At 42.4% G+C, this 23,483-nt stretch overlaps 1 protein-coding gene across 4 annotated transcripts in view; it reads right to left on the bottom strand.

Moving 5' to 3' along the window:
* The window catches only part of GULP1 (GULP PTB domain containing engulfment adaptor 1), a 1,926,496-nt gene that overhangs the window by 1,300,147 nt on the left and 602,866 nt on the right, over window positions 1-23,483 (bottom strand). For all 4 annotated transcript variants that reach the window (XM_078683687.1, XM_078683689.1, XM_078683690.1 and 1 more), the window contains exon 3: window positions 5,020-5,118. The gene's annotated coding sequence lies outside the window, so the exon portion shown is untranslated. The remainder of the gene's footprint in view (window positions 1-5,019; window positions 5,119-23,483) is intronic.

The raw sequence follows: 23,483 nt of genomic DNA, 5'->3' as shown, positions 1-23,483 counted from the left end.
AAAACGAGGGTCCGAGGGATTTTTAAAGTCCTTTCTGGATTCAATCCCCCTTACTGTACTATTCAAAAAACAATAGAATCCAAAGGACTAAATCAAAAAGGTATTACAACATATACCTCTTATGGACTATGACAACTCTCTATGTTGTAGAGTGTGCGATAGAAAGGAAAACAGGCGTCCTTGCTACCCTACTGCTCTGGACTTGCCTTTTTAAGACCTGCTCAGGAAAAAATGTGCTAGTGGCTGATGGTCAGATATCTGTTGACAAGGAAAGGTCCCTGCCAGTGAACTCCCGCATAGCCCATGAAAGGTATAGGATGCCTGCCTCCTATGTTGTTATCCATTGACGGACGGGCTTCAGGAGTATACACTTAAGCTACCACCTGGTCATCCTCCTGCATGCAAGTCTTGTCTTCGATCAGTGACCAGCGTGTCGGTAAAGTGTATAGGCTCTTTTGAAAAATGAAAAATGCACATTGATGGCCCCCGGGGAAGCGGGTCGCAGTCTGGTCTTCCTCCGGGGTGCTTCGTGCCCAAACATGACATGGTAGCGGGTAGGTAGCTAGAGGGGAAGGGGCAGGTATTAGTAAAGGTTTATAAGAGTCAGGAAGGGCGTGCCCGGACTCTTGCTGACTCTGAGCTACGCCAGGTGGAGGGAAAGTGTACGCCCAAAGTTTGTCCAACCGCCCACCATACATGATTACCGGGGTTTGGAGCGAGGCTTTTGGTGGCCAGAAGTGTCTTGCCTAAGTTAGGACAGGTTGCAGGGGTGGACTGTATTTTGGGGGGTGGAGAGTCACATGTGAGTGTATCCACACCCTCTGGGGCGAGAAGAACAGAGTACAGGTGACAAAAGACTGTGTGCGGTGTGTTGTCAAGTGAGGAAAGAGTTTCAAGGGAGGGTGTTTGGGAGAAAAAGGAAGGAGAGCCTGGATGGATGGCAAGAGGCCAAGGAGTGGAACAAAGTATGATGGCTTGGGGGATTGAAAGTTGGCATGAGGTGCGAGTGCCTGTGGGATGTATGGGGAGCTTCGTAATTGCATAGTTAATGTTAAATGTTGATTAAAAGTTCAATACGTTTTGCAACTATCTCCTAATAAATAGTCTTTTACGTTAAATCATGGTCATGATGTGTTTGTTGTGGCACAACTCTTCTTTGCACCTCTCTGCCACGCGATTTTGAATGGGAACAGAGAATTACAAACAGAACCTTTTCCAGAGAGAGTGTCAAGAGTGGCCTCTAACCAGGCAAATGTATGAGCTAACATTTTCCGAAACAGATGCTATCTGGTGGCAATTGCAGAAATGACTGAAAAGCCTCCACATATATCAATGTGGATGTTTAATACACAAAGGTACAATCACCTACATGCACCTATTTTATAACTACAGTTTTTATAGGTGAAACAGTCAGCATTATTTTGTTTTGAAAAATGCAAGTATTACAGATGGTATCAAAGGAGTAAACAAAACATACAATATTCATACTTAGAACTCTGAAAATACAACTGTTCAACCTTAGTACTTCTTGTTCTAAATTGGCGCATCCAAATAGTGCCTTATATCCTCAGCAGCTTAATAGATAGGCAAAGGTTAACTTGCACGCTGGCATTTTTTAGTCATCATCTTGAACGTTTTAATAAAACTAGTTTATTTTGGGTATTTATATAGTATACAGTACAAGAATAAAGAGAACAATAAAGCGACATTACACACTGTAATTGAAATGTATACATTAATAAAAAATCGAAACTAATTAAAATACACAGTGCAAGTCCTTCCTTTCCCGAGTTCCAGACAACATTTTAGTAAGCAGGAATTAAAGACGTACCGCTAGCCATGTGCTGCTCATTCATAGCTCAACAATTCACTCCAGTTAAATCAGTTCAAGTCAAATCCAACTTTCTACGAATGTTAAATAGCAATTATAAAAGATCAGGGAGAACTTCAAGAAAGAAGGCAAACATAATACATTACATGTCTTTCTAGACCAGGCAGCAGGGGTGATTTCAAATGAGATTGAGTTTGCAGAAAGAGGTCTCTCTTTTTCAAATGAGACACATGCTATCAACCCACAGGGTATGCCACATGGGCTCTAATTTATCGCATCCCCACTGACTCTGACATACAGAGTGCTATATACCTACTCCCTAATGAAAATGCCACAAGATGTGGGACCAGCAACAGGACACAAGAAAGGTAAAGAGCTTGTATTATGGAGAAGCCAATTTCAGATATCTTGTGGCAGGAATGGACTAAAAGAAGCGAAGGCTTAGATTTGCAGAAATGTACAGAACGATTAAGCAACAAACTAAAACTAAGCCTGTTTTAGATACTTGTCTTCACTCCAGTATATATATATATAAACAGGTTAAATGACATTAAGAACTACCCTTCATGAAGAACTACCCTCCTAAAATATGTTCATGCAAGCACTATAAGGTTATGAAAGGTAACTAATACCTTTACTTTATAGCCCATGGGCACTAAAACCTGTATAGCTTCTGTTAGCTTAAGCGCCAACATCAATAATCGTCCTAATCATAGCAGCTATGAAAGACCTCAAGCATCAACAAGTGTGAAAGAGTCAGCTAAGTCAGAGCCAAGTAAGAGTCAGAGATGTTGCTAAAACAGTGCATTGTTGTGTGTGCAGAACTTGTGTCACAGTGGAAAAATGTCACACTAGGATCAAAAATACTACCTTTAAAGATGTGCAATGAGCCAAATATTTTGTCAGCAGATTCCTCTCCAGCAGGTTTCCTACCCTAGTGAGATAGTCGCTGTTAGACCTCTCAGCCTTAGGGTGGTCTTCCCCCAAACGTTTTGGCGCACCTCCACCATTTTTGCACTTCTGGACATGTTACTGGAGCTCCCCCTCCTTTTAACATGGTTACATTGACGTATACCCAATTAGCATATTGTATTTACTTGTAAATCCCCTAGTAGAGTGGTAAACCATATATCCCAGGTCTGTAAATGAAATGCTACTAGTGGGCCAGCAGCACTTATTGAGTCACCCACTTAAGTAGCACTTTAAAACATGCTCCATGTTGCCTATATAAACTGTGAGTAATTGCTGTTTACTTATCTTTTCGTCGAATATATGGCTGGAATTTAATTTGGATTTGTAATAGCAGGGTGACCGTCTTTTCTTGGGTCTTGATGAATGTCCGTAAACTGTAGAGAATCATTTAGGGCAGAAACATGTTGACCAATTAAGATAGGGTAGTATTTTACCCCCTGTCCTCGCACTCTTTTAACCCTATCCAATGCGGGCACAAGAATAAAAGTTGTTTCGCCCACCAGGTGATAGTTTTACTGATACTTTAGATCCCCTTGCAATCTGTCCCTCACTCAAAAACATAATTTTGCTCATCAAAACACCCCTGCTTCTTCCGTTCTGACTCTTGGGAGTTGTAGCCCCCACAAGGTACTTTGCAGTCCTTGTGTGAGGAGGGAACCCAATGATGAAGCATGTCACCTTTTGGTGAGTGAGGGTTCTCGTCCTAACAGCGAAGTGCTACTTTTCTCGTATTACCAAGCATAGCTTAGATTGTGTAATTGTAGTTTTAAATTACCATGAAGTCTTGGCATTTAAATCCCCTTTACCTAGCCTTCAAAACCTGTTTGATCACATAAAGATAAACTTTAAGGTAGGCCCTATGCAGCCCTTGGTCCAGGGTGTGGTGGAATTAAAAGGTTGGACATGTACTTTTAGGTTTTACATGTCCTGGTAATGACAAATTCCAAAGTTCGTTTTTCACTACTGTTAGGCCTATAACTCCCATTAGATAACATTGGGGATTCCTTACTACATTTAATAAGCTTTAATTTCCAACTGGGAGTTGTTGGCTATGTCATGTTTGGTGTCTTTAGGATTGTGGTGAAGAGCCCTGTTTAACGGTAAAGCTGTTTTTTTTTATCACAATTATAAAAATCCCACTTTTATAAAGTTGCCATTTTTCTGCCGTTAGCCTTTTTGTGCCTATAGCCTGGCCTGGTCACATGACTGGGTATATTTGACCGTTAGACTTATGGAATTCCTCCCAGACGAATACACAACAGTATGATTAAGTGTGCCTGAATGGGCCATCAGCTGTAAGGATGGGGGTGGAGCAGAGCACAGTGCCTCTTACAACTGAATCATGTACTATACCTTCACACAAAAGACCTAATGACCCTGCATTGTCACTTCAGCCAGCTTGGAATCAGGGCATGCACTTCAAAGCCACTGTCTATAAGTTTCTCCCACCTTCCAAAACCTGGGCATCAGGGTATAAAAGTAGGACCTAAGTGCAGTCCCAACACCTTGAGACCCTGACATGTGAGTAGTGTGCTTCACAAATCCCGGATTGATTGATTGAAGACACCAACTCTTTGGTACACTTCTGGACCTGTGAATAATCTGCCAAGAAAAAGTACTGCTATGCTGCTGGAAGGAATGACATTCTGATAGACTGCTGATCTACAAGACTGCTGATCTGCCTGGGTGGCTGCCCTGTCTGTCCTGCTGGTCTGCTAACTTCTGCCTGGGGACAGGGACTGGATCTTCAACTGTCACAGGACCTCCAGAGAGACTCACAAAGGCTAGTTTGCTGGCCACCTGTTCAGAGCCACAGGGACACAAAAGGCTTCCTACATCTTTAACCTGCACCTGGCTCCAGCCTGAGTACATTTAGACCCTTCAAGTGGTACCCCTCCAGTCCTGAACCCTTTGTGGTGGTGCTAAAGATGCCCAGATAACCAAAATCTAATGTGGGGACAGATATAGTTTACAAGAGACACTGAAATCTCAAAGTATCCCTCCCACGTCAAAATGCAGGCTGTCTAATATTACAGGGTGCTTATTGCCTAGTGGGGAAATTGACTAACAGGCATGCATACTTCATTTTCTGTATCTGAATATGCACAAACAAGATCATTTCATCATAGTAACATACAACTAGAAATGAAATTAATAAAAAACGGATAATTTCTAATGTAATCAACTCTTTTACTAGGACGAAGCAAATGCCTTACCTGGAATTTCCAGCTGTTTCCCAAGTCACAAAATCATCTTGCCAGTATCTCTGAGCCCAGTATTTATTTTCTGTTCAGTTCATAAGATACGTTCTACTCCTAGAAAAAGTAAGATTTAAAAGCTAACATTGGAAAAAAGGGTAAAAGTTTCAAACATACTGAAAGCATGAATCATACGATTCAAAAAAGCAGCGAGGCCGTGATTTAAACTGCAAGATGTCAGTCAAGCAACCCAGCAAGAGAGCAAGTAGGTTACCAAGATGCTGAGGTTGTGTATAAAAAATACACAACAAATTCTAAGAAGAAAGGTCAGGAGGGACAGGCTAACATGGAGGAATCCTTAGTGGGAACTCTGACAATCATGAATTATACATTGCTTCAGCCGAATCATTTATACATTCCTATCTCTAAGTTGTTTGTGGCAAAAAATGGACTGATTCAGAAACAGAATCTTACCTTGATAAAAAAGAAGATATGAATATAATTTGGCAAAGTTTAGACAAGCATTCATCTCACTAAACATAAAACTTTTGTTAATACCTTTTGCCAAGTTTAATGTTTAAGCACAGGACTTTCGTTAATGACAATTTACGAAATATTCCACATGGCAATAGTTACACTTCTTCAACTACATAAAAAGTTAACTGTTTGTTCCTGCTCAGTTGTGTATCCTTGACCTATGTCATTTCATATTGATCTTCCCAAAGCTTAAAAAAAAAGATTTGATCCTCGTTCCTATGTCTAATTACATGATTCAATACATGTGGATTTTGACTTGTTTTCCTCAAATTGCAGTGTACTCAGCAGATAACCCAGCAAACCAGCTGAAGTGTGAGCAATTAACCGACTTTCTACTTCACAATTTGTCAAATTTCAGATCACACACCATTTCTGACTTGCGCCATTTTATGTTCATGTTGGTGAGTTCAGCAATGCTTGGTACAAACACATGTTATCACCTGATAATTAAAGTTAAAAAAAAATGCGTATTTTTTGTGATGGATTTAACTCTGGTGGTGAACTATTGTGCTGTTTTTATGAGCTGTATTTGTACACTCTGTTGTCTTTCATTTTGTTTTGACTGTTTTCTTGTGGGGTGCTCTTTTATGTTTTTGTAGCATTGTTATTTTGTGTGACTTACGCTATTGTGTTGTGTTCTGTATTTACTTTAGAGTTGTTAATAAACACTGTTAAATTTCCTGCCAAAACCAGCATATTTCTTCAACATTCCATTGAAAAACAGCAATTGACTACTGTCTAACGACTCTGACTACTCAGCAGTTATTAAGACACATGTCAGTCCAAAATTATGGCAGAGACCTTTCTTAAAATAGCATCTCCTAGGCTAATTTAATGTGTTATGGCCATATGTCATCTCATGGCACGTATGTGCTTAATCTTGCTCTTCCTTTTAGACTTTAGAGAGTGATCACATTTCAGCTTGAGGTATTACACTTCTGAATGAGTTTTTGATGATTACATATGTTACAAGACTAGAACATTTATTTTTGACAACTGAATCTGTTAATTTTTCAACTACTTGCTTTCCCGCAATAGTCCATTCCTTTCTAGTAAAGATGTCTATTTGGTTGAACAACATAAGTTGTGCGCCTTCTTTCTAGTATCATAAGTATGTGAATATATCAATTTTATTTCGTTTTATGCAATAACTTTCTACCTCAATAATTACTTTAAAAAATGTGAGATCGTTGTTCTTTGCCTAAAATAGAGCATTAAGCGTGTGACACTTATACTGGCTTTGATCTATCACCAATTCTAATATCGATGCAGAGGAATGGGTACACTTGAAGATGCATTAAAGAAAACTTAGAGATTTGGTTTTTACAGGTTCTAATGTTTTTCTAATGGCATGCCCACATTATGCCACCACACAGTAACAGAGTCAGCACTTTCAAATTAGAAACTCGTACTCTTTGAAATATTGAATAAAAAACCTGTAGGAAATGACGATCTTTTGTGTCACGGCCCCTCAGATTTTTGCCCTATCTGCATTGTTGGCTTTATCCCTCCTAACCAGTGATAAAGTGACTGTGCTTCCCCTTTAAACATGGCTGAATTAGCTTACTCCTAATTGGCACATTTAACTTTCCTCTGTATCTCTTGTATATAGTAGTCTAGTTTATGGTAGTATAGGGCCTTGGGAAATAAATACTACTTGAAGACTGCATCACCTATTGTGCTATCCATTATAGTGGCAGGGCAAACAGGACTACAGCCCTACCTTGTGTAGTCTGATTACTAAAGTGTAAAACCTGTAAAGCAGCCTGTTAATATAACCCTTTTTACAGGAGAAAATCTTCTTTTTAAATATTAAAAAGGCATCCATTAGTAGGCCTTGCAGACCATAAGGTAGTGTGCATGATAATTAAAGGAAGTACATGTAGTAATGTTAAGTTTAAATGTACTTACTTTGACTAGCACGAAAAAGTTCATTTCATTTTAAGAAGGCTCTGGCTGGCCCATAGGAAATAACGAAGAGCTGGGTTAAATATTAATTCTGCTATCTCTGGGTTGTGCCCACCTAGAAGTATGATTACACTACTCTGTTCAATGTTTTTCGAAGTCCAACATAATGGTGGTAGGGTTTTTAAATAGATATTAAGGAAAAGTTAATTTTAGAAAGTTGCCTTTTCCCTACCTAAAGCTTCTGGAGACTAATCTGTATTAACTCTCCAGCAGTATTCCAATGGTGATCTGCCCTGATAAGGTGTGAAAACAACTCCCAGAGCAAGCACAATGGCTTGGGTCTGGTGAGGTGTTTTTCTTCACTGGCAGGAAGACCAGCTTGGGTATATAGGTTCTTAATTTACTTCGAATTGGCCTCCCTTCTCACAAGCAAGTGTTTGGTGCCTCGGAGAACAAACGCTGGGGCCTTTCCAGATCTCACCTAACTCAATGGACATAAAACAGCCTCCAGAAATATTTTACATGACCACCTGAGATGTAACTGCTCATTATCCTGGCCACACCTCTGAGTGAGCACTGAACTTTTGTACAAGAGGACAACTGTTTCCCACAACTTGGATTTTGGATGTGAGGGGCACTGTGTGATTGTTTGCAGTAGGGGAAACAGGACCTGCTTCAAAAGTGAGTAAGGTTATCCCTGAGAACATTTAACCCATTGGTTAGTGAGGGGTAAGAAGTCAACCCATCCTCTAGCAAGTACCTGGCATTCACATGGCATCCTTAGGCACCCTCCTCAGAACACGTTCTGTATCTAAGGAAGAACATAAGAGGACTGATCCTGCATCCTGTGATGAGCACTTTAGACACTGGGCTTCCCTCTTGTACTCAGGACTTAGTGGACACAAAGGTCAGTTGGCTGACCTTCTCTGTGGCACAGGGCCACAGAAAGCCGCAAAAGGCCTTTCATTAAGTTCCCAGCTGATTACAACCAAGTAACCTATACCTGACCAGAAGCCTGCTGTTCCGGAGTCTTCTCTTAAAACCCCTGAAAACCTGTGACTTGGAAAACGTTTGGCCTTGCAGATCTCTTGAGTACCAGGACAAACCAACCCAACCTACTCACCCAAGGTGCAACCTCGTTGTGCTAAGAAATCAGGTTTCTGCCTTTCTGACTTCTCTACACCAGCAAATCCCAGTCAGTGAACCTTCAGTGAGTAGGTATCTGGCCTCGCAGAACAGTGTTGGATACAACTGCAGCTTTGTACACCAAAGCATTTCAAGCTTCAAGAAAGACCAAGGACTTGGCACTATTGTAACAGATATCCTGTCTGACCAAATTTAAATCCCATAGGATATAATGGGATTTATATTTCAGCAGACGGGATATCCAGTCTGCTAAGATTTAAATGAGGCCCTAAGTCCAAAGATAAAAATGCTCACTGGGTGAAGGTGCCAGTAGTACCTGACCAGTAAGTGAACTTCCCTTGCTGCAACAATTTGATCAAAGACTTTCATAGCATTATAAATGGCATCAGTGGCACGTTGCCCAAAGACTATCCAATTTTGTGAAGGGTTCCTCAGATATAGCCTGCTGTCTTGCTCTGTTGAATGATTTTGACTTCCATAAAAAAGACTAAGGACCTGATTTAGATCTTGGAGGATGGGTTACTCTGTCACAACGGTGACAGATATCCCATACACAGAAATATAAATCCCATTATATTCTATGGGATTTATATTTTGGCAGACGGGATATCGGTCATCGTTGTGACGGAGTAACCCGTCCGCCAAGATCTAAATAAGGCCCTTAGTCCCAAGGTTAAACCTCCAGCTGAGGCAAACCTGATTAGTGTATCTGACCACAGCTCCATCACGGTCAGTCAAATTGTGTCTAGCTCCCGGTTTACTTCAAGCTTTGACTGCCATTACCTCTTTGCATTTTTTGAGCCATTTTAACTACAGATTCAAAAATTCATGTCTATGGTACCTCTTATTGGAATTGTATTGTTTCTATGTTTTTACTCACAAAGTTCTACTCTATTGTTCTAATTCGGTTTGGGATTTTTTATTGTCCGGCATTTTAACTGTTTTGGTACTGCATAAATACTTTACATGTTTCCCTAAGTTAAGTCTGTTCACTCTATGCCATAGTTACCAGGGGGTTGAGACAGGTTAATTAATGACTTTGAGGGCATAACACAAATACTAATCCCGTTTCTTACAATACCTTAATTGATGTGGAGAAGTGTGGCTCAATGGTTTGAGCGGCAGACCCTGATGCAGAGGTCTAGCCCGGGACCAGGGTTCAATTCCTCGCCTCAGCGGGTCTTGGGCTCAAACATTCCACGGACCTGATAATTCTCGCCTCGGTGCCTATTCCAATCATGGAGTCCCACTATGCAACTCTGGCCAATAGCTTGCTTAATCTCCACAACGGCCTCCACAACGCTAAGGATGCCTGGCCTCCACCTTGGGGGTGCCCAGGAGTGAACGCCTCACAGGGAAAGCCAGGATGGGTTCCACAGCGGTATTCGTACAAGCACCTTGAGACCCTTGCGGGTGAGTAGTGCGCTATACAAGTATCAATTTACATTTACATGATGTACTTTTGACAGAAAAAGAAGTGGTTCTGTCCCCAATTTCACAGTTTGGGGTATTGGCAGCTTTTCTGAGAGTGAAGACTTAGCCAGCTTCACCAGTAGAAACCCTTGACCACATGGTTTGTATGCTACTGGATCACACTGGTGGCATATGTTCTAGGTAAATATAGGCTGTGAGGTCCCAAGCCAAAGCAATAATGAATGCATTGGAGTCTGTTATATCTTGCCTGTTCTAGACCTGACATATCAGTAAGACTAAAGTAATCTATTACACCCCTTGGCTCCATGCACCTACCTGCTTACTTTATAGACTTTGGAAAGGGATTTGGTTGTTTAGCATAAGTAAATGTTGAAGAACTGAAACATAGAAAGATACTGTTGAATACCATTTCCTTCACATGCCATAGCATTACCAATATCATGTGGAATAACTGGGCTTATATTTTACATATTAAAAACAACCCTTTCTAATGAACAAACCAAGCATTGCTCCCCTTTCTTTGACAAAGTACTTAAAAGCTGAAATAACCCATTGTTCTCATTATGTAAATCCTGGTGTCGCGCCAGGTAACAGCACCTCCTGGATTTAACAGCATCAGGGGCAAGAGCATTACAAGTGGAGCCCTGCTGAACCATTCCAGTGTCTTTAGTTTGAGTCCTCACTGTCGTCCTCGCTTGTGTCGAACCCCCCCTTGCCGGAAGAGGTCCCTGTGCCATCAGATACTGAATAGAAGTGCTGGGGCCCTGTTTCTGGAGTCCACGGTACTTGTGTACCAGTGGCAGCTTCCAGGCTCTGGATGAAGTTGGCTATACCAGCCTCGGGGCTATGAAGGGAGTGCCAGGATCAATCGTGTAGGAGCAATCTTCCACATTCTGCACTGCGATGGGTAGGGTTGACTGACTTTGTTGCTCGGTTGCCCCGTTTGCAGGATCAACAGCAGGGACGCAGGCAGAAATACTTGGGTTCTTGGCAGAGTCCTGAAATACCTGCATCAGCATGCGGCCTTCCCCCTAGTGTTACTGTTACCAGGTAGGTCTCTTGCTGCTGGTTAGGTGCTAGGCCAGCTCTAGCTGCAGAGTGGGTGCAGGCATTAACGTGGTTGGTAGGTCCAAAGGGGCATTCTCAGGGGGAGGAGTGTGTGCAGTGGTCTTAGAGGAGCGGTTTCTTATAATTGTAATAGATCTCGAAAAATATAGAATCAGATACTTATAGCAAGGTATTGAAACCATGCAGTTGGTTCAGGAGTCTTTAACCCCTCTCTATATTGTAGTATTTTAATACAAAAGATTGTACAGTCAAAGTTTTGCCCGACCACCCATTGATAAAATGACAGACCTCCTGTTGTCCCATTACAGTGTGTATTGATTAAAAAAAAGACATCACTTGGAAGACTCCAATCGCTCCCAACACTCATGAACCAACTACACGGTTTCAATACCTTGCTATAAGTATCTGATTCGATATTTTTCGAGATCCATTACAATTATAAGAAACCGCTCCTCTACGGGACTAAGATATTCCACCCAGTTTCATATCGACATCAAGTTTTTTGCCTCCCGCAAAAATAACTTCAATACCCAGAATTCCAACAGGTTTACTCCCGCTAAAGTATCGAGAGATTATCCATACCGCCATCGCTGTGAATCATACAACGACCCGGAGAGACACGAGAAAACCGCGTCCACAACCATTCAGGTAAACGTGATCTACGCGTAGTAATTCTTAAGACCGAGAACTTGATTAAACATCCCCACCGCATAATACTAATTCTTCAAATACAAGCTCAGATGCTGTCAACTCAGCAATACGTTTAAGAACACAAGTGCCACGGCTCCACAGGTCCATCGCCTATAGTCTAAGCAATGCGAAGCGGGTACAGATTCCAGAGCTGTAATTCTGTCGATATATTTAATTCTAAATCCCTCGAATTTGCTGTCATTGAAGCTCACATCAAACTAACGCTGTGTAACCAATTCGCTTATGTACGAGGGCAATTTAATTGACAGAAGCACTACTAGATGCTTAGGGTACTACATTGAGATAAGAATGACGAATCTTAAGCCTAGTTATTAGAGAATCTAATTCATGCCCTATTCTTGGGTTCACAGAATTTGGACTACATAAGGAATTAAGAAAATCCGCCTTTGATTGGAGCCACACAGGTATGAGGGTTCAACGAGACCGGTCGTACTCTTTTGAAACATTGCCAGCCGGCACTTGGTAACTCAACTGCGCTTTACTTTATGTTACAGAATATCATTGAATAGACACTGTGCGCAGAAGTAAAACAGAGTACCTGATTTGAGGCTTGTGACAACAAGAAGACCACAAGTAAACAAAATGACTGTCTCCATAAAGAGTGTTTATACTTTCAGTTTACACTTAGAGACGTGTTATATATATATATTATTTGGAATTTCCATTTCTAGGGAACACATGGCAGTTTCCTTGAGAGAATTCACCGAATGAAAGTTAACGGTAAGAAGTCTCAAGCTGCTCCATTAGATAGAATTTGGAGGTTACCATCATCTACCAAGTAGAGTCAGACAAGATTGTTTCTGTTTTGCAGAGCTATGTGGTCCTGAAGAGAGTTCCTCTCCAAAGGAACTCGAAATGCGTCAACCACTTTCTTCGTTTGGCCAATCAAGCAAAGCCATAATTTTTTGAAACAAAGAAAAAATGTTTTTTTAGTGTAGTTTCAGATGGCCTATTGTTGAAATTAGTAATTCTATTGAATAAGGTTTCCCAGACTAATTAAATTGATTCACGTATAATTAGCCGCTTGTACCCCAAAGGTTTTTTTCATGTGAGTGTATATATGGGGTATGTTGGAATGTGTGAATGAGTTGAAACATTAGTATGAGTGTTGAGTCACTTGTGTGTTTGAGGAAGTGAATGTTGTTTTGAATTTGGGAAGTCACTAAGAATAAGTCTTTTTGTATGTGTAAAGATTTTATGCGGGGTTCGTTGTAATGTTTGCAGTGAAGATTTTTTGTAAAGGTCTTGTTGATTTGAAATGATTTGAATTTCAGTGTGAAAAAAATTCATTAACTCAAAATGAAAGAGTGGTTTAGAAGAGTCAGTGTCATTCTGTCTCATCGTGTTTCAAATTCGTAGAATAAACGGCGGTACTGGCAATTGGTAGTTGTTTCTCGTAAATATGAGAACATCTGGGGGAAGAGATCCTCCACAGGGGAACATAGAGGCCTGATCGGGGAGTTCTGGGAGGGTGGAAGGAGTGTGGATGGAAGTTATTCATGTTTTATCGCATGTATATCTCTATCGAAATGATTTGTCGGCCGATTATGCTACTGTCTGAAACTGATATGGTGGATGACTCTCTATCTGGGAATGTCATGTTATTGTCCGTACATGTATACTTTGATGCATACTGAGCAACTGTTCAATAAAAAGATTTATTTTAAAAAATACACCTTGAAGTGTTTTTGCATTTAAAGAAGTATTTGGAATGGAAAAGGTTGGCATACCAATGCTTTAGTTGTGCTTTTAAGAATCCAATACAATCAGGCAGCACTGCGTTTGTTTTTGGTTCTGAAACAAACTCCCCGGCCATTTAATAAACAAAAAAAAAGATTCCTTAGAATTTTACTCAAGTGCAGCAAATCTTAACACAGTTGTAATCAAAACAAATGACAAAACATTCAGATCTCCTACTGTTATTAACTGTTAGTGGTAGTACAAAAGGTGCCAAACTTCTAAGCAATATGCCTTGGGCACCAGTCCACAGTTTTAAGTATAAGAAAATGCTTTTCCACACTTTTAGTCAGGCCCCTTCAGCTAAAAGCCAGTCCTCACTATTCCTGCAGGTTGTTCTTCAGGAAGACTCAGATCTTTCGGTGATTCTAACTTTCCACACATTCGTGCCACAAGAAAAAAAAAACAGCAGTCTCCTTCTGGCTAGTCCTGATCCGTCCCACTCTGTATGCTGGTCAACAAGAAACCTGTTTCCTGGACATCAAAGGAGCTTTGCTGTCTCTCGGATTAAGGATAACGCAAGAATAATTTCTCCATTTCCGATTACCAAGCAGTTGTGAATTCTTGCAGCACAGAGCAGGAAGACATCCATCGTCCACCTGGACCAGTCAGCTCTCTAATTTGCGAGTTCAGAGAGCGGTGTTTAAGAATGCTGATTCACAGGTGAATGACTAAATTCTCTAAATGAATCATAGTAAGATTCTCAAACAGTCTCTCCATACCTTTCGCAAAAGTTTGCCTCAGTTCCTTTGAATATGTTACAACACCTTATACTGAACTTTCGAAAAATGGTGTAAGGGATCTTTGTCTAAAATTCTCTCTCTAGCGTCTGCATCTATGGAAAGTTAGCATGCTCACGATCAAAGTGAAAAACCCTTCAAATCCTCAAATGGTGTAAGGCTGTAGTTTGTCAGTGACACCCATTTGCTACAGATGGTTCTTCTCTGCTGGGACCCACCTTTGGATGCTAAACAGGAGACAGGATGCTCAATGGGAGGACTAACATTTCAGAAGTATCAAACTTCCTCTGTCAGAAGAACAGGTAGAGACAAGATCTAAGACCAGCACATCATCTTCCATGTTGCCATACAATATGACTAAATAGAGGATCTTTAAACCAAACACAATCTGGAGATCCCCTTATACCGCTCCTCAACATACGTAATGGTTTGTTCATACAAGGTATTCCTTAACCCATTCAGAAGTGGATACATTCTCCCACGAGGGAAAAATGCAAACTTCTACCCGAAAGAGCCTTACCACCTCAACACACATCTGTACAACTGTAGGCAGGTTTTTACGAATTATAAATACTGCTTAATTTAAACAAGGTTCAGTTAGCAATATAGGTCTTAGCCAGCTTACATTGACAGCTAGTAATAGTTGTAGTATAATAGTGCATGTTTATTTTAAGTGAGAAAGCCTTACTCACTCTCTCTCGCTCTCTCTCTCTCGCTCTCCCCCTCTCTCTCTGCGCTTGTGTGTTTTTCTATTTCAGGTACATCCTTGAAAATCATTCTCATTCCATAGTATCTGGACTGTATTATTTGTGCTTTCTCGAGGAAGCAATGACGATTTCTTTACATTGTAACTTGCCAGGGCTCCTGCTGATGTTCTGTGTTTGTCACATTTATTAACAAAGTGCTGTATTGCTGTGTTACATAAAATGTCAAATAGTCTCCCTAAGTACTTATGCATAGCATAACATACAGAATGCGTTATGAAGTAGGTGTCTCTAGAAGGATCTTGTTCACCATAATATGGACTGGTTTATGTATTTGTAATATTCCTAGTATGTCAGATGATGCCATAAAATGTGCGTGGCTTCTGTACCCTTAAACATTTAAAAGCTGTGTTATTTTTGTGATGAACTAGTTCTTAATGGGCTTTCTTTGGAAACAGACTCCATGTCAGTCTGTTTACCAATTTGTACTTAGTGGGTTTTGGGCGTTGTAACTGAGTAGACCTTGCACTAGTCTGTGTATTGATTTGCACTCAGTCTTTCCTTGGGCTTTCTTTAGAGATTGACCTTTTATTATTACTCTTACAGAATTACACTTTGAATGATTTGTGTAATTCTAATTCCTAAAACAAGAACAGATTACCTATTGCTTCCTGTAATGATCATATTTTTAAACAAATCCATACAGTTTTAAAGTGGAATCCTTGTCTTACACTGGTTTGTATATCAGCCTTGGACAAAATGTTAAGAAGACTTGCATAGTCTCACAAAGACTCACGCAGTACCGATCTTGAACATCGACCTTCTTATTTAGTTAATTAAAGAGTTAACAGATTTTTTGTGGAAAACATGGGCAACGGGATAATTGATTAATCTAATTAACCTTAATTAAACCAATTATTGCAATTGTTTGGTAGGTGGAAAGTTGGAGAATCTTGGAGATTGCCAGAGTACCTATATGTGTTGTCTAGTGAGTGAATTTGATGAGTATTATTAGGGTTTTTGTGCTGCATGATCTGTCATGTGTTATGTTCGATTGAATTGAGGATTCAGTTCTTGTTCATGCTACATATTCGTGCAACAAGTAAACTTGTAACGTATTGTAACGTGGTCGACATTGTTCTAATGAGTTTGGGTTCATATATTATAGAAGATGTTGATGATTTTATTAGAGGTGGACAAAATCACGGAATTTGACTCTGTGGAATTACAAGGAGTTACTTAGAAAACTCCGCAAGATTCCACGAAGGTCAGCCATTGGGTTGAAGTAGGCATATCACGCTTCTTGGGCTGTGATTTAGCCTAGGAAGCGCACTCCGCGCTGAAATATTGGTGCGAATGGAACCACATTGTGCACTAGAGGTCGCAGCTCTTCGAATTGATTTTTCTGCCGTTCGAGAAGATTTTCTATTTGAGCAGCAGCCTTCTTACCGCGAACGGTGGTGAATTGCCGCATTAAAAAATCTTGCTGGATGCCCTCCTAGCACCCGTAAATCGCGTTAGGGGATGCCAAATCTTACTTGCACTCACCAACTTACCGTCCTGGAGCAGCGCACAAGAAAAGTAACAAGAGTAAAACGGATTTGCCAAAATTCCATAAAATTCCACCAGCGAAATGGAATATTTCGCCCACCCCCAGATTTGATGTAATTTATGTAAATGTATTGGATTTATGGAGAGATTGACTTAAACATAAAGTTGTCTGTTCCGTAAGGTGTGGTGCTTGGTTAATTTTAGGTTGAAGTTAATAAGGTCCTTAAATGTCTAACTGTGAATGAGTACTAATTAGGAATTATGCCATATTATTCGGTACACAAGGAAATAATAAGCTGATTTCGGGTTGGGTTTCAATGACTTGTTGAGAAACATATCTCAGAGTGTATCTAGATAGTATCGTAAGGTAATATATACCTTTCAGTGGTGACTTTGATTCCCTTCCAGTGTTTAGTATGGCAGACAAAGTTTAATTTGCCTTGATTTATTGGCATTGTGTTTAAAGTTTTGAAACTGTATTGTGATTCATTATGTGTTTTGGTTGAATAAGTAATGGATGTTCTTATGGCAATATCTATGAAATGGTTCAATTGTAAGGAGGCTTAGACTCCTGTGGGAGATGCTGCAATGAGATGCTGCTGAACCATGGAGTACATACACGTGTGTTGCTCAAAAAAAGGCCAAAGGCTACAAAAGGTGACAAGAAGCTGCGACGCCAGCACCCTCCACGCACTCAACGCTGGACGATCACGCACCTGCTGCCTGGCCGCCCCGAAGCGCACCTTTTCCTGCCGGAACTGCAGCTTCACCAGTGTCCGGCCCGCCTACCCACGGTCCTGGAAAGAACCCAACTACCTCAGATGCATCCTCCTCAACACCTGCTCCATCCGCTCCGCCCGAAAGCAGGCCGTTGAACTCTAGGTCCTACTCGACTCAACCTCCCCAGACATCGCCTTCCCGACAGAGACCTGGCTGAACGCCTCCTCGGCACCCGACACCGCCATAGCCATCCTGGAAGGCTACAAGATCACCCGCAGGAACTGCACCAACGGAGCAGGAGGAGGAATCGCCATCATCCATAGAAACACTCTCAGAGTCGCAACCAACACCGATTACACCCTCAGCACCGCCGAACACCTGCGCTTCCATATACACACTGACCCCAACACCACCCTCAGAGGAACCCTCATCAATAGACCCCCCGGACCCTGACCACAGTTCAGCGACTCCATCGCCGACTTCATCAGCACACACGCCTCGCCTCCACAGACTACATCCTCCTCGGGATCTGAACTTCCACTTCGAGAACAACAATGACACCAACTCCACCACTCTGATCAACAACCTAGCCAACCTCGGACTCAGACAACTCGTCACAACACCCACTCACTCCGCCGGCCACAAGATTGACCCCATCTTCTCCACAAGCCCCCACGTCTCCTTCAACCACACCACCGAACTCCATTCGACCGACCCTCGCTGCATCCACTTCACCTTCCGGAAACTCACCACACATCACCGCACCCAACAGATGCCTCGCCGCTGCTGTAGCAAAGTCACTGAAGACCAGCTAACCACTGCCCTCGCCCAGAGCTCACCCGCCGACCCGACCGACCCCGACACCGCCGCCCGCAACCTCAGACAGTGGATTGAAGACTGTGCCAACACCCTCGCCCCGTTCAAGAAACCCTCCAACAGTCACACCAGCAAGAAAGCCAGTTGGTTCACTGAAGGCCTTCAGGCCTCCAAGCAAACCTGCCAAAAGCTGGAGATGAACTGGCTCCAGAACTGGCTCCATGTACGAACACCGGACAGGTACGCAGCCTGCAAGAATGCCACCCGCAGACCCCATCACCTCATCAGATCTGCCAAAAGGGCCTCCTTCAAAGACCGCTTAGACAACAACACACACAACAGCAAAGAGTTCTTCAACATCGTGAAGGAATTCTCCAGCCCCAGCTTCAACACCAACGACCTCCAACCTTCGCAAGACCTGTGCGATTCGCTGGCCACCTTCTTCCATCGCAAGATTGCAGACATCCACGACAGCTTCAACGCCACGATCACCCAGACAACCACTGAGACCTCTGCCCCCACGACCACCATCCACACAAACCGCCTGCTCTCCTGGACCAACATCAACAACGACGACACCATCAGGATCATAAACACCATCCACTCCAGATCTCATGCCCACACCACATCTTCAACAAAGCCAGAACCGCCATCGCACCCCATCTCCGGAAAACCATCAACATTTCCTTTGAGACAGAGACCTTACCGGAGAGCTGGAAGCATGCTGAGATCAACGCCTTACTCAAGAAACCCAAGGCGGACCCCAAGGACCTCAAGAACTTCCGGCCCATCTCCCTGCTCCCGTTCCCGGCGAAGGTCATCGAGAAGACAGTCAACAAAAAACTGACCGCTACCTCGAGAAGAACAGCATCCTGGACCCGTCCCAGTCTGGGTTCCGCAGCAACCGCGGCACCCAAACTGCCCTAATCCCCACCACCGATGACATCAGGACCTTGCTCGACAACGGAGAAACCGCGGCCTTCATCCTCCTGGACCTGTCACTCACACTACGAACACGCCTCCACAACGCCGGGATCCAAGAGAAGGCCCTGGACTGGACCACCTCCTTCCTCTCCGGCAGAACACAGAGCGTCTGCCTCCCCCCCCCTCTGCTCCGAAGCCACTGAGATCATCTGCGGCATACCCCAGGGCTCATCCCTCAGCCCAACGCTGTTCAACATCTACATGGCATTGCTCGCCCACGTCGCCCGACTGCATGACTTCAACATCATCTACTACGTAGATGACACCCAGCTGATCCTCTCCCTCACCAAGGACCCCCACACTGCCAAAACCAACATCCACGATGGAATGAAGGCGTAGCTGAATGGATGAGGAACAGCCGACTGAAGCTGAACTCGGACAAGACGAGGTCCTCATCCTCGGATCCACCCCTTCGGCTTGGGATGATTCCTGGTGGCCCACCACACTAAGAACAGATCCAACACCCACCGAACACGCACGCAACCTAGGAGTCATCCTCGACTCCACCCTCTCCATGACTAAGCAGGTCAAGGTCATCTCTTCCTCCTGCTTCAACACCGTCTGCATGCTTCGCAAGATCTACAAGTGGATACCCACTGAAACGAGAAGAACGGTCACCTAGGCCCTCGTCAGCAGCCGGCTGGACTACGGAACCGCCCTCTACGCAGGAGCCTCGGCCAAACTCCTGAAACGGCTTCAACCCATCCAGAACGCCTCCGCATGCATGATCCTCAACATTCCTCGCCGCAGCCAAATCACATCCCACCTGAGAGTCCAGCACTGGCTCCCCACCAGAAAGAGGATTACCTTCAAGCTCCTCACCCATGCACACAAGGCACTCCGCAACACCAGACCAGCATACCTCAACAGACGACTCAGCTTCTACACCCCGACCCGCCAGCTACGCTCCGCCGACCTCGCCCTTGCCACAGTCCCCCGTATCCGAAGAGTGACCTCGGGCAGCAGATAATTCTCCCACCTCACCGCCCAGACCTGGAACACCCTCCCCGCCCACCTACGGCAGACCCAAGACCTACTGACCTTCAGAAGACTCCTCAAGACCTGGCTTTTCGAGCAGTAGCAGCATTCCCACCCCTCCCCCCCAGCGCCTTGAGACCCTCACAGGTGAGTAGTGCACTTTACAAATATATGATTGATTGATTGATTTATTTATGTTACCCACGCTAGGAATACTTGACAATAAAAAGGATTTTTACCTATTTAATCATAAAAAAGGGAGCATACTTTCTGTTCTCACACAATATGGCAATGCAAAAAGCCCATTTGCATAATTTTCTGCAACACGAGACACAGTGGCAGCAGCTCTGCCTGGGGATATAAAGAACATTGTTGCCAAAGCAATGGCAATCACACAGAGCTAAACAATTGTAATGGGTCGTACATTGATCATATTTCTCCACACTCAGTTGAAAAACTGGTAACATGCACACATCACTCAGCACCTGATAAGCAGTTGTTAGATTATATGAGCAAATAAATAATCCTGACAGCTTTTTAGAAAAATTATTTCTCTACAAAGTTGCTGGGCACTCAATCTCTCCACACTCTTCCTAATACTTAACGAAGAAAGTAATGAGGACAAAAGTTATGATTTTGATCATAAATGTATTGATATAGGAGAATTATCTACCAAGCGAAGACCAGACCTTCAAGATGTACCACTCAAACTGGCTTACTTGATTTTATTTGTAAATGGCTCATGTTTGAGAGGCCAGCGTGGAACACATTTGTGGAGGATATGCAGCTTGCACATTGACCTACATAATGGAGGCATCGCATTATTGCTCTTTGTTCTCAAAACGGATTGAAGCATATTCAACAAGTAGTTGTGATGTATTGACAGTGGTAAGATTTTTATTCAGGGAGTTAATTCCAAGATTTTGTTTGCCAACTTTTACAGAGACAGTCAAGAGGAACACATTTTCAAAATTAAATCATAAGAGTTGTATGTACAGCACTGAGGATAACATAACATAATGTGTATTTGTAAAGCACATGTTCACCTAAGAGTATATTGAAGAGATAAATAATGGATGTTTATTGTTACCCAACTCGATGGTACTCATTTTATCACCATCAGAAGGATGAAAGGCTGAGATAACCCACCAGGATTTGATCCGGTGACCATGAGCTCAAACAGAGGCCCCTGCAGCGGATGCATTAGTCCACTAAGCCACCAGACCCAGCTGGATAATGCAAAAGTCACCCAGAAGTCTCAGTAACTGTGGGGAAGTCAATGGTATGATGAAAACAAAATGTTCCTCAACATCATTCGAAATGGCCAGATGCTCTTCCTTTAGTCTTGCATAGCATGAGATTTACCTCAACCCAGAAAATGAGTTTGAGTGCTCATGTAATAGTCATGGGGGGAGAAAGAAGGCTTCTTGGTATTCCTTCATAGAGAATATTATTGATGACTTAGTCTTAGATTTTCTGCAAAAGTTTTACTGATGTAGCATGCTGTTTATCTCATTAGGTGAAGTTTGCAACACCTTCTGCAAATACTGAACCCTGCCATGACATATGGGCTGGCGATTGGTTCTTTGTGATGAAGCATGAGATAGTCGTGAATGAAGGCCAGCAGAGTGGATCATATCACGTCATACTAGTAATGAATACTGCAATGAAATGTGGAGGTTTGTTTTTTTGGATCTACATATCTCACACGAAATGAATGTGTGTTCTGCTGATGAAGAAACTGTGACACAAACTATTGATTCACTAATTCAAGCTCAAGTTTACTTTGTATATCTAGATGGAGGAGAACATAGAGTTCAAGAATAAGAACATGAATAAGACTTTACTTTTGAAAAGTAGAAAATTAAACTCCGAAACAGGTAAGTACAACAAAGAGAGCAAACAAAACTCAACTGGTTGATAAACACTGTATATAAAGAAGTATAAGAAATTCAGGCAGATCAAGCAAATGAAATTTAAGGTGCAAACTTGATACAATCTGAATAGCCTGGAAGTGTGAGAGGAAGAAGAGTGCTGAGAAATGTAGACAGGCCGAAAGTAAGTGGAAGTTCATCGGTAGCACTAATAGAGCTGACTGACAAAGAAACAAGTGAAACAGCAATGAGAAGATTAACAAGTGTAAGAGTGCAAAACGAGAAAAACATAACTACATAGAAGAAAGAGACATTGACCAAAATGATTATCAATTTTGCTTGAAGACCTTCCATGAAGTGGTGCATGAATTGAGAACTGAAATAACTGTTGCTAAATAAATTTCCTGATAATGGAGTGAACTCTGAATTTTTGATTTTGACTTTTGATTATGAGAATATTTTTGATATGCCCACAGAGCTTTCAAAACGTAAGATTTCAATTGCTGCTTTGCATAAGTCTCTCCTTTTTAATGGCTTGTTTTTTATTGTATTTCAACTCCATTTTAATTGCTTGTGTTTATCGTCTAACAAGTGTCCAGATGTAATTTTTTAGAGGTCTATTTTTGAAATTTTCTCTATATCAATGCAGCAACGTTCTCTTGAATTATTAGAATTTTCAATGCTTTCATACTTAAAGAAATACCAAATGTACACAGGATTGTTAGACTTGAATTTTGTATCTTGCTTTGTAGACAGAGATTTATTAAGAAATTATATTCTGAATAAAAGATGTCTTAAACTAGAGAAAAATCTTTGCTTGAATTTCTGTTAGAAATGGGGGTCTCTAGTTAGCAATGGTTTGCAACTTTTCCAAATAGGGACCCTTCCTTCTAGTCAGGATAAGGGGGATACACTACTGAAATAACCCCAGCTCCCCCCCTTGGTAGCTTGGCACGAGCAGTCAGGCTAATCTCAGAGGCAGTGTGTGAAGCATTTGCACATAACCAACAATAATATAGTCAAAACACTACAAAAAGGACACCACTTCAGTTTTAGAAAAGTAACCAATATTTATCTGTGCAAACAAGACCAAAACGATAAAAGACAGTAATTAAAAATATGCACTTTGCAAGAAGAACTCAAAAATGCAGGTCCTTGAAGCCAGTAGCGCTGTAAAGGGCGTTGGTGCAGACTGGTGTTATTGTCAGCAGACTCGTAAACAGTACCTTTGGTTCTGGCCGATCACGACAGTGCAGGCCAGTCATGGCAACTGTTGTGGTTGCGATGTGAAATGCAGCAGTGCGACATGCGGTGGCCTAAACTCGCGGTGCAGGCAACGACTCGGTGACTGTCGTACAGCGGCATCAGTGAGACCAGGGCTGCAGTGGGAAGTGAGGCCATGCTTGTATTGCTGACAGGTCATTGTGCAAGCGGCTGTGCGAGTTGATGGGAGTGGAAGTTGGTCAGCCCTGTCTGGGGTGTGGGACAGGCAGTGCGTTGTGTGACTTATGAGCAGTGTCTCCAAACCCGGTCCCTCGGGGTGTCGAGGTCAGAGGTCCGTGCAGTTCTGGGGT

This window comes from Lissotriton helveticus, chromosome 3_1 (genome assembly GCF_964261635.1).
Source record: "Lissotriton helveticus chromosome 3_1, aLisHel1.1, whole genome shotgun sequence".
NCBI classification, from domain to species: domain Eukaryota; kingdom Metazoa; phylum Chordata; class Amphibia; order Caudata; family Salamandridae; genus Lissotriton; species Lissotriton helveticus.
Note: the sequence above shows the minus strand (reverse complement) of the source record. Positions and strands in the feature narration are given on the sequence as shown.